Raw genomic sequence first — 13,259 nt, 5'->3', positions numbered from 1 at the left:
AGGCTTTTTTACTTCATCTGCACATAAAACTAGAAAATGAAACCTCATGCAGTGATGCTTAAATGTCAAAAAGGACATTGCATTTTGTTCATACTTATCATTTTGATTATTTGCAGATGGCATATTTGATATTGGTAATAGAAATAAACAGCATGTGCTGTTCCCAATTACTACATATGTGAGGATCTATACGGCATAACAAATTACATATTTCTGAGAAAGTTTACAGACAGCATATTTTTAGCAGTTCGCTCTTCTACACTGTTCTTGCCCTTTTAAGATTTTGACCTGGATGAGGATTGAACTGAATTTGTTTGTGGGTAGTCTTGACCAGTAGGATGCATCAAGCAGTAAAAATCCCAATGTTTACTTTTTTCAACATGTTTGAAAATACTGGTAACAATTTCACATTTGAAAGGCTTCTCCCCTGCGATAAGGCACATGTAGATGATCCAAGAATGGTTTCCCTCAAGTCTGTTCAAATCGTTACTGTCCAAAGTTTGAATTGGTTTCTATGGTAACCATATTATTAATGCTTTGGGCAACAGTGTTCAATTTAAGTGGATAATGTGATGAAATTGGGTGTGAAAGTAGTGCATAAGCAATCATACCAAAGATATAGTTCCTGCTTTTTCATTCACTCTCAATTTTTAATAACTTTCAGAGTTAAAGGCAGTTGAATCTTGTTTGTTTCAACCATTCCAGAGAACCACAAAAGCTGTGTATGAAATCCATTGTGAATTGTGCCAAAGATCTATCAAGTTCTGATTCTTACTTATGTTTCCATGGCAACCATAGTAAAAATTCCAGTTTGACCAATATTTCTCCATTTAGTGACATAATTCCATTTAATGTGATATGCATGACTCAACATAAATGTATTTTCGTAGAATTCTAAACTTAAGCAGTGGACTGAATGTATCATCAAACATTTAAACATTTTTCGCAAAGAATTATGACTGACTTTGATAGAACAGACTAGCTTACTTCTGGCTGAAGAGAGTGGCTGTTTTTGTTGAAAGTAAGTTCCGTTTTTCAGAGAGCCTTTTGTACCAATTACTGGTCACTCCGTACAAATTTCCAGGAAATATTTTTTTCCCTTAATGCTGATTTTAAGAAAATCTTCTATTTGTCCAAATTCATGATATATTTCACCATTTCTCACAGAAATCTTCAATACAATGAAAATAAGAACTGAACATAATTTCCACCCATTTGATAGTGTGTGAGTTAATGTTTGGATGAGTCAGATCATACAGATGAGAGAGATTTAAATTCTGGGATGATTACTCCTTTAAGGTAAATACCCATTACTTTCCTCTTGTGGATTACTGCTACTTGCTGAAGCCTTTGAATGAAAACAGCAATCCACAACTCGTCAATATCAATCAATATCATGTATATTTCTCTCAATGAACAAATGCCATCTGAAGTGCATTGTGTATGAAACCGGTTCCTACAGAGAATGTAGAATCAAAGGCAATGATTGCAGGAATCGGAGCTCTTGCAGACTGATGACGATATTATCAGATATGGAATCATATTCCGAGTGTTCAAGAGATCTCAAACCTGGCAGCAGCATTCAAAACTATTTATTGTTTCTTATTTAACACTGTTTGTTAAGTGACGTTTGAAATCACAATCTGTGTATCAGAAAATGCCACAGAATCTTGTCCGACCTAACTGTAAACATCAAATCAATAAATATGTAGAAAGATGTGAAATGTGTTGGCAATTTGATAAGGATTCCTATATCTCATACTGATTTTCCACCAGCCAGCTTACACCCTGGCTCTACTAAACACAAAACTGAGACCATGCCATCAACATACAAAATTACCATTGATGAGATCATGAATATTCATTACATACATTGCAGCCACTACTGGTTTGTGGTGTGTTGATTTCAAGTGATCTGAATGTATCTCAGTGATAAGCAAATATGTCTAACAAGATATATTGCAATATCGTCATCCATTTGCAAGGATTTGTGGAATTCATAATAATGTATTTCACTTTAGACATGACCTTCTGTCTATGAGGTTTAAAGATAAGCCTTTTTGAAAATTTCAAATGCAATATAGTGTCATTTACATTTCAAAATACTTACATAGACTTTTTCTCACTGTTATGTCATTTGAATATTTGACAGTTTGAATGTTAATACTGTGATTATGCAATATTTTAATTATGATAATTTTCAAAATTTGAATGGTACTGACACAAGTGAAATGTGCACTCACACATTTCACAATGCAGCTTATAGATTAGTGTCTTAATGTCCAGAGAAACTATGTAGATTCCATAAACTGTGTTGGGTTTGAAGAAATGCCAATTTCTGAAATGTTTCCTGTTCCTCTTAAGCGAGACCAATTCTATTTCTTGTTTTACAGATCCTCCAGTCATATTGTTTCAAGAATTTAAAAATAAATAAATAATTTTCCCTGCTCCAAAAATATAATCATAATGTTTTCATTGGCAAAATAAAGTAAACTTACAAAAGGAATTTTAAATTGTTTTTTGCCTCACATACACTTCATAAATTGCCAAAAGAAAAATACTTGTAGTGTTCGAAAGGAATATTACTTTGACAGGTGATTTTTACAAAAAAATTCCCTCCTTCCTTTAGGTTTTCTGAGGACAAAAATCCATTAAACAATAAATAAAATTGGTCTGACCGTATTGTGAAATGCAAATACGTAGAAACACTGCTTGTTATGTTTAAAGCATTGACTCATCAGCATCAGTTCCCAATTTTGGCACCTCTTCAGACTAACCTTGGTATCGCCCACCACAATATGGCTGCAGTAGTATTGCTAAAAAAAGCAAAGATAACCTCACTTGTGCACTCACTATTGTTTTTAAGTAGAACGTGTGTCCACCTGAGCTTTGACAATCATGTAGATGTAATGGTTAATAACTGTTTGTGCATTCACGAGCATTCTAATATGTTTACATACCTATCAATATTTTCTAATAGGTCACCTATTGTGTCATGTCAGGGAAGGGGTAGAACTCAGGTTTCTATTGTATTCAAATTTGTGAAATCAATTCCCGTTTTCTTCACCACTGGTGCCTATGTACGTATATTTTGACAGCAGTGTAAATTTACACCCCAGATGATGGTGACATATTAGTGTACAAAGGATTAATATCTTATGTTCCTCTTAAAACTTTTGAATATAAAATATATAGGCTTTGGAAAGTTGATATGTGAATATAGCATTTCCCTAACCACATTTAATATGTTTGATTATATTTAATGTAGATAGTAAAGGTGTACATTCAAAGTTCACACTGGTTTATATTCAGAATGGATTAGAATTTTCCTGGATCAGAAATGGTGATATAATGATCTGAGAAATTGCTGACCTTATTTTTCCTAACATTGGAGCATTATAGCCATTAGTACTGACATGCTAACAAGTAACTCTACCTTTACATTGAAAAGTTGTTCTTATCCATGAACAGTTTTTCAGAATTATCATTTTTTGTGCACATACTTTTCGATGTATTGTTTGTAAGCATGGAGATTAATGCTACTTTTCTCCACTTCCATACAAACAGCCCCACTAGGTAGACTGGAGAGAATGAAAATATTGTGACCTAATGGCAGCTTAAGATGACAGACAATGGTCTAAGGACATCTTGGTAATGAAATAGATTAGACAGGAGGGGGTCTACAGCTGATATGAGATGATGTTAGCATCCTGGGACAAGGGTCAGAGTGTCCTGATTCCACAAAATCAATGGAATAGGTCCTGTCGGTGTATGCAGCCTGTCTGAGAGCAAAACCCACATGTCTGCTAGTTCATGCTTTCAGATATATACACACTTTCAGTTATGACTCTCAACATTGCAATGTACATGTAGATATGTCAGATGATGCATAAACATACTACCATATTTGCAACCCGTGAACATCCAGGCTAGAATTGGTCTTCAATCCGTGCTTGTCGTAAGAGGTGACTAACGGAATTGGGTGGTCAGGCTCGCTGACTTGGTTTACACATGTCATCGTATCTCAATTGCGTATGGTCATGATGTTGATCACAGGATTTGTCTGGTCCAGGCTCACTTATTGACAGACAGACAAAATATTGCTGGAATATTGCTGAGTGCAGCGTTAAACAGCAAACAAAGAAACAAATTTACGACCAATATCGCTTCCGAAGAAAATGAATTTTAGCCTTTTCCTTCATCACTTCCTTGATCGATATGAAATGTCATGTAGAATTATTTGGTTTTTGAAGTAAACCTTAAATTTGGTTATATGGAATGATAATAAGATATGATGACATAAATTTAGTATTGGTTATACCAGATGTTTACCATTCAGTATGTTTATAGGTGTACATGTACATGGTTTGGAAAACACGAGAAATATGTGTCAGTTTCTCAGACACAAAGATGTAAGAAATATGTCTTAATATGTCATCAGAAGAAGTAGGTATATAAGAAACACACCTAATAACCCTATTTCAGATATACAGAACAGACCTGTGTTTCCTTTTAGCAGTGACTTCAGAAACAAACCTGTTCTCCATGGCAGAGACTTGAGAAACAGATCTGTGAACCACTGTCAAAACACAACAGCAGATTTCTATATCCCTGCAGCCGAGACATGGGAACAGGACTGTTAACCCCTCCTATGTTTACCACTTCTCCATAACACCAAAACAGACCTGATGAAACACAGATTGTTGTGACTATGCTACAGATACAGAACCAGATACAATATGCTAGTGGTCAAGACATATCTGTATGGACATGTCCTAGGGACTTGAGGTCTGTATCCACCCCCATTCCTACATTAGAACCAGAAACTGAAAAGAACAGATACCAGATACACCCATATGCTAGTGGTCATTAGAACCAGATACACCCATGTCCTAATGTTCATTAGAACCAGATACACCCATGTCCTAATGTTCATTAGAACCAGATACACCAGATACACCCATGTCCTAATGTTCATTAGAACCAGATACATCTATGTCTTAATGTTCATTAGAACCAGATACACCCATGTCCTAATGTTCATTAGAACCAGATACACCCATGTCCTAATGTTCATTAGAACCAGATACACCCATGTCCTAATGTTCATTAGAACCAGATGTCCTAATGTTCATTAGAACCAGATACTATGTCCTAATGTAGAACCAGATACACCAGATGCACCTATTCATTGAACCAGATACACCCATGTCCTAATGCTCATTAGAACCAGATACACCAACATCTATTCATTGAGAAAACCCTTCATTTGTTGGAATATCACTCATTGCACTTAATGTCACATGGAAATTGACAGAAATGGTAAAGTGGTCAAATATTATTCACATTTATAAATTGTGGCCAGGTATTGAGCTGAGAATGACCATGCCTGTTAATTAAAGTATGTTCACCTGTATGTCTAAATCACTTCGTCAATGACTGGCAGCTATGAACATGCATCTGAAATAGCTTCTTTTCATGTGAGGTATAGTTCTATTTTGCTTTTGGCTTCAGACCCAAGGTATTTTTTATTTAGTAATTAATTACTTTGACAGTCAGACATTTTATGAACCTGTATCTGGGGCTTGTTAATTGAACAAAAACAAAGTTTTTTCTTGTTCTAATTCGGCAGCTGACACTTATTTCTACATTTCCATTTTGTTTATTAACTTAATTTATTTGTCTAACATGTCAACTGATCCAAAATCTGTCTTGATATTATCTTAATTTCTGTTTATATCTACCATAGGCATATTGAATGATAGAAATAATTTGACTTCATAATTATTGTTCTACCAAGCCTGTTTGTTTTTCCAGCATCAACCATAACTAAACTATTTTATCTAGAATCAAAGAAGGAATACCATACAGAATCGATAAATTCTTTCTTCTTAATTCTTTCATCTGGTCTCAGACCTAAGGATCCAATCTATGTTTGTCTTTAAATATTTGCTGATTAGGGTGAAATAACACAAAACAACAGAAATAATCAGAGTCAGAATTAGAACATAAATTGCCTTTTTTGAGGAAATTATTCATAAAATGGTGGACACAGCTCTCAAGAAACACAAAGGGCTGATCTGACTGACAATCAGTAAGGAGAAGACCTCTCTTCAAGATCAGCCGATGTTACAGACTCTTGGTTCCAGTGCACTGATCTATCTTGTAAAACCCTGTGATGTCAAACTGTAGAAAAACTTCAACTGCAGGCATCTTACTTAAGCTTGCTGTAACTGCATAAATATTTTATGGGCAAGCCAATAACAGAATGCAGGGTGAGCGTCCTTGAAGGCCTTCTGTAATGATAAGCCATTGTGCAGGATAAAAATTAGTCAAAGTCTGTACATCTCAGTCAATATTACAATGTCTGAATGTTGGGATGGCAAAGTTTTGGTCATCAAATACTTCTCAAATATTGCACTCTTGCATTGTTTAACATCAAGCTGTAAGCTGCCTGCACGTGAGTGTGTGGTTGCATCTTTAGAAGAAACATTTTCAACAGAAATTATCAGATTTTGGATTCTGTAGTCATTCCAGTGATTAATATAGTGTTGATTATGATGACTGTTGATGGGCAGGAATGATAACAATAAAATAATGTTTTTGTGACAATCACATTCAAGCCAGATTTTTCACTGATTTGAAAAATCTCAATAAAGATGTAATGAACTCTTCATATGTAGTTAATGTTCCATTCAGCCGATAAGCATCAAACCTTTTTGGTGTGAGTAAAAATGAATGTACATGGGTAGTTCTTCATGAACATAATAATGGCTGAACTGTGTTGTGAACATGTGATGCACAGTTTCAGTCACCTTCAGTCAATGACAGAAAGCAGATCTTTCAGCAGCATTAGGCCTACAATACTTCCATTTTTAGGCAAAGTTTGTGGGATTGTGAGTGAGTGCTACCAGTTTGGCAGAACCTCCTTACCCTTAGTGAACACCTGGTGTCATCACTGGTTTTCAGTGTTCCATTCATATATTTTTCACAGCTATGTTCCTCTTTACACCAAATGGAGTTTCTTTCTGAGGAAGCCCGTGAAGATCTGGGGTAGAATAGGTCTTCAGCAACCCATGCTTGCCACAAAAGGCGACTATGCTTGTCGTAAGAGGCGACTAACGGGATCGGGTGGTCAGGCTCACTGACTTGGTTGACATATGTCATTGGTTCCCAAATGCGCAGATCGATGCTCATGCTGTTGATCACTAGATTGTCTGGTCCAGACTCGATTATTTACAGACCGCCGCCATATAGCTGGAATATTGCTGAGTGTGGAGTAAAACTAAACTCACTCACTCACTCACTCACTCTTTCTGAGGATAATCAAGACTGGGTATTCTTTTGCACTGATGTTCTATATTTGCTTGGTAAACAACCCACCTCCACAGACACCAAGGCCATTTGTTTTGCAATGAAGTCAACATATTTTGATAACATTATATCTATTTAACTCATAAGCACGCACAGCACTCCTTGCTATATTTGGGATTTGTCAGATCTTAAAGGGGACAATGAAAGTGCTGCAAAAGATCTGAATTTAATGATATAGGCCTTTGAGAAAAAAGGATTGTTACAATGATCGTCAGAAAAGAGTGCATCTGTTAAAGAACTGTTAAGTTATTGACCATGAATAGCATGATGACAGCACACCGATTTAACGATAACATTATGATGAGGATTATGAGTATGAAGATGAGATTCATGTTTAAAAAGGAACAATATGCATTCATTATCCAGACCTACAAATGTATTTGTTGTAATGTAATCCACCTAACACTTTGGTGCCGATGAGTGTGTCAGTAATTTTTGGTCATGAAACGCTGTTGTTGATTTCACACATGATTCTCATCTACTTCTTGCTACCAACGTCTTATGAAACTGTTTATACATAGAGTATTCATGCTAATGACATTGACACAGCCACTAGAGGCTATCATCTTGGTCAAAACCTAATTACAGGAGTAATGGCCGTTGTTGTGCTCGGCTGACCTTCACCTTGTAGAGGGTTACGAAGGTTGTTGACAGCTGTGAGTGTACCAAGAAATTCAACTGCTACACAAACAGTTCAAATACAAGATGGCTCCTGGAACCCGGTGCTGCATTGACATATATCCTAAAGAACAAATCAGAACCCGATCAGAACATTTTTCTTGTATACTAAATGACTATATTTGAAATGGCATATTGTCTCCAGCAATAGATGGGACCATAAGATTAGTGTGTATTTGTCCCAGATTCAGCCCACAGTAATGGTGCTACTTATTATGAAACAAATTAACAAGTGACTAATTATCTGTTAGAAGCACATCAACAGAAGTATAATGTGACCTACAAGGCTCTGTTTGCCTGTTTCTGTCTATCCATATCCTTAATAAATATCAGATTGCTGCCGTTTCATTCAAGCTATATTATAAACTGTATGACTTGTTTTGTTATGGTCAGTGATCTCCCAACTGATAATGGCCTCTTTGCTAGATGTACTTCGCAAGTGTCTTCAAAGTGGCTCAATATCCTGGTGTTTTCTTGTGTCATGACAAGTTGAATGAGCTGAGACTTTGAATAAGGCATTTCATTATTCCTTTGATATTGTCATGAATTTTATGCCTTTTCATAACTTTATCATAAGGCATTTCTTATCTCATTTGGTTTTTTTCATGAATTTAGCGTTAACATCTTCCCGGAAATTTATCATAAGACATTCAGGACATTTCCTAATGTGAATTTAATGCCTTATCAAAATTTATCATATTCCTTTAATATATGTCATAAATTCAATGTCTTTATTGATATTTATAACAACATGTTTGATGACTGCTTTGATATTGTCATGAACTTAAGGCAGTTTTGTTAATATTCAGCCGAGATAACATGGTGGTTTGTTTCTGCCTCCATGAAATCTTCTGTCTGTTTCTCCAACATGTCACCCTCCTAAACATTCATTCTTTGATGCCAAGTAACTGTTCTGTGTCAGTCCAGGTTCGATTTAAAATGTTCAATCTTCCCATGTTTGAAAGAATTTTTTTTGTGTGGTTGTTCCTCTTGTCAACTTATCCTGGGGCGGTGGGGTAGCCAAGTGGTTAAAGCGTTTGCTCGTCACACCGAAGACCGGGTTCGAATCCCCACATGGGTACAATGTGTGAAGCCCATTTCTGGTGTCCCCCGCCGTGATGTTGCTGGAATATTGCTAAAAGCGGTGTAAAACCAAACTCAGTCAGTCAGTCCTCTTGTCAACAACTTATCCTAAAAATTAATACCTATTTATTTTAAAAATCTTTTTATGAAATATGTAATTGTTACACACAATTAATCTTTTAAAAGTTACAAAATAAATTTTGTACCATTTTTATCATTTTATTTAATTCACGTTACTATTTTAGCATGAAATTTCACAAGTACATATAACTGCTGAAGAACGTCTTGCTTGGAATTAATGATGACGAAGTGAACACAATGCTCAGGGTAACATAGTTACTCTTCATCTTACCATTCAATTAGTGTCCCAGACTTGGTCTTAATGTTGTTTATCGTGGTTAGAGTATCAACTGACACTAATTATCCCCACATGCTGCAGAAATACTGCAAGTAGTGTGTACAGAAGACCATAATACCATGCCTCATGTTCTGGTCTGACTTCACAATTAGTGCCGCTACCATAAATCTCTTCTTACAATGTTTAACGTTACATCATTTTAATGAGTATCATCGTTATGAAGTTTTCTTCTTAACTCTGTCATCATTTTACTATTGTCAAACTTATTAAGGTTATTTGTTTTAGCGCAGAGGGTCAAAATGAACAGACTCTAGGTCATAAATGGACACAATGTTTCCATCTATAGTGAATGATACACTAGTGGGTATAATGTTAGCTTGTCAGACTAAACACGGTTCAGTTCTCTTCATGGGTACAATACAGAAATATCAATTGTGGTGTTCACCTGGTATCATCACCATTTGATAGTTACTGGTATCATCACCATTTGATAGTTACTGGTATCATCACTATTTGATAGCTACTGGTATCAACACTATTTGATAGCTACTGTGATCATCACTATTTGATAGTTACTGGTATAAACACTATTTGATAGTTACTGGTATCATCACTATTTGATAGTTACTGGTATCAACACTGTTTGATAGTTATAGGTATCAACACTATTTGATAGGTACTGGTATAAACAGTATTTGATACTTACTGTGATGATAACTATTTGATAGTTACTGGTATCATCACTATTTGATACTTACTGGTATCATCACTATTTGATAGTTACTGGTATAAACACTATTTGATAGTTACTGTGATCATCACTATTTGATAGTTACTGGTATCAACTTTGTTTGATAGTTACTGGTATAAACACTATTTGATAGTTACTGGTATAAACACTATTTGATAGTTACTCATCACTATTTGATAGTTACTGGTATCAACTTTGTTTGATAGTTATTGGTATCACCACTATTTGATAGTTACTGGTATCACCACTATTTGATAGTTACTGGTATCACCACTATTTGATAGTTACTGGTATCAACACTATTTGATAGTTACTGGTATCAACACTGTTTGATAGTTACTGGTATAAACACTATTTGATAGTTACTGGTATCATCACTATTTGATAGTTACTGATCAGTTACTGGTATAATACTGGTATCAACACTATTTGATAGTTACTGGTATCATCACTATTTGATAGTTACTGGTATCAACACTGTTTGATAGTTACTGGTATGAACACCTTTTGATAGTTACTGGTATCATCACTATTTGATACTAGTAGTTACTGGTATCAAGTCAGTATCCTGCAATGTATTTTCCTTGTATGGAATTTTTATTGTAAATGTGAATTATCATTATGAATATCAATTTTCATTATGAATAAGGAAATGGTTTTACCTGCTGTGATATTGTTGAAAGTTCAATGACTGTGACAATAGACCATTCATCCGTCTCTGAATACCTTTCTAGAATGCATTGTTTATATTATATATTTATATTTGCGATTATTTTCCTTTTGTTTCCATTGTTGTCATCAAGAAATTCCTCACGCATACACAACATCCCTTATCCCTGTCAAGGCCTTGTATGTGTGATAGTGTTATCTGTCATCTACAAATATGGAGTGTAGTGTTAGCAAATGAGTTTTTGCCGTATTGATCAGATCATATGGAAGTGGATCGTATTAAGCGTTAAGAAGATAAGTCATCTAGACTCTATTGCCCGGGTGGAGAAGCAACTCCATAGACTACTGAGATGACGCAATACACATCAGCTGAAAATCTCAGCATTTCACAGGAAAGTCTGACATCAGCTTTCAAAGTCAAAGTCATCAGATGAATAGATGTACGCTATTTTGGATATAGACGAACAATGGCTCCCAATGTAATCAATTTCATTATCTGGAAGGTCATGGGTGGCGTTGTCCAAAACACTGATACCTTGGTGGATCTAACACCACATTGTTTCTATTGATTCTAATTAAAATAAGCCGTGGTAGGGGTCAGGCATTCGACCCAAGTGATCGATTTCAATAGAACTCTACGGAGACTCCAATGACCTTTGAGTGGCCAATCATCATTGTAGAGCTTGTATCACTGGCATAGGCTCTGTTAATATTTAAAACTATTCCAACCAAAATCTGATTAGAAGTTACGTATTACAGCACTGCTAGGCTGACTGAGGGGCCTTACTTAACTCGGTTTGGTGGAAACAAGGGATTGAGGATGGAATAAAATATTTATGTCAGGATGCTTCATAACATCTTCATCATGGCTCCAGGGATGATTCCTATTGGTTTTAGGAAGCAGTTCACGGAGGCTTTTTGTTGAGCATATATCCATCCCACCAAACATCCATTTGTCCATTGAATCATCTCTCCATGAGTCCATGGATGTATACCTGTAAATATATGTGATCATTCTTTATCCCTCCATAAATCCATCTGTCCATCCACATGTATCCAACAGCCTATGGATGTATATCTGTGAATGTATGTGATCATTCTTCATCCACCCATCCATCTGTCCATCTACTGATCTATCCATCTATCTATCGACCCATTAATCCACCCATCCATCTGTCCATCTACTGATCTATCCATCTATCTATCGACCCATTAATCCATCCATCTGTTTATCTACTGATCTATCAATCTTTCTATCCACCCATTAATCCATCCATCTGTTTATCTACTGATCTATCAATCTATCTATCCACCTATTAATCCATCCATCTGTCCATCCACATCTATCCAACAGCCTATAGATGTATATCTGTAAATGTATGTGATCATTCTTCATCCACCCATCCATCTGTCCATCTACTGATCTATCTATCCACCCATTAATCCATCCATCTGTTTATCTACTGATCTATCCATCTATTGACCCATTAATCCATCCATCTGTTTATCTACTGATCTATCAATCTATCTTCCCACCCATTAATCCATCCATCTGTCCATCCATTCTCTTGTCTATTTTTCCATCCATCTACTCATATATCATCCCTTAATTTTCCAATCATTTATCTGTCAACCAATCCAATATTCTCTCCATCCATGTTAGTCTCTCTATCTAAACGTCTGACCATCCACCCATCTATCCATCAATCTTTCCCCATCTCCCTCCCTGTCCATCTATCAGCCACCTTCCTCCACCCACCCATCTGTCCATTCAACTACCCAAAACCTATGTCTTACTTTATATAGGAATTCCAAGCCTAAAATCAATAATGAATCCACAAAACAGGTATGTAGGTCTAGGGATTGTATACAAAACAAGTTTGTTTGCAAAGCCAATGTGAAAAAATCCCCTGTAAGATAAATGTCAGTGAAGACAACAGCGAACGTACAATGACTCAGAATCTATTGATACAGGTTGTGTAGTTCAGTTTGATTGTATTGATTAAATTTGTATAAACAGAACTTGTAATTATTTTGTTATATTTAACTTGTCTGCGGCACCTTATTTATGTCAATTAGCAGTTCATATGAGTATGAGAGCTAGGCTTGACAACATATCAGTATAGTAAAAGATGGATGAAAAGTCAGAACAGCAGTCTCACATGTATTATATTTTACACATGACATCATATCAAACATATATCTTTTATCTGACACGATATGAACATCTTTAGTATTTGACAGAAGTGACATCAATGTATTTGCCAAGAAGTGAGAGAGCTGCCATGCTGGTGTGTGTGATCGAGACCTGGATTTCTTTGTCAGTGACATGTCAGTTTCATAATA

At 35.7% G+C, this 13,259-nt stretch overlaps 1 protein-coding gene across 1 annotated transcript in view; it reads left to right on the top strand.

Moving 5' to 3' along the window:
• The window catches only part of LOC124275435 (serine/threonine-protein kinase MARK1-like), a 266,834-nt gene that overhangs the window by 34,362 nt on the left and 219,213 nt on the right, over nt 1-13,259 (top strand). The window lies entirely within an intron of this gene.

This window comes from Haliotis rubra, unplaced genomic scaffold (assembly GCF_003918875.1).
Source record: "Haliotis rubra isolate DU_JTF1 unplaced genomic scaffold, ASM391887v1 Scf2, whole genome shotgun sequence".
In the NCBI taxonomy this organism is placed as follows: domain Eukaryota; kingdom Metazoa; phylum Mollusca; class Gastropoda; order Lepetellida; family Haliotidae; genus Haliotis; species Haliotis rubra.
This window is presented reverse-complemented; position numbering and strand designations above follow the sequence as displayed.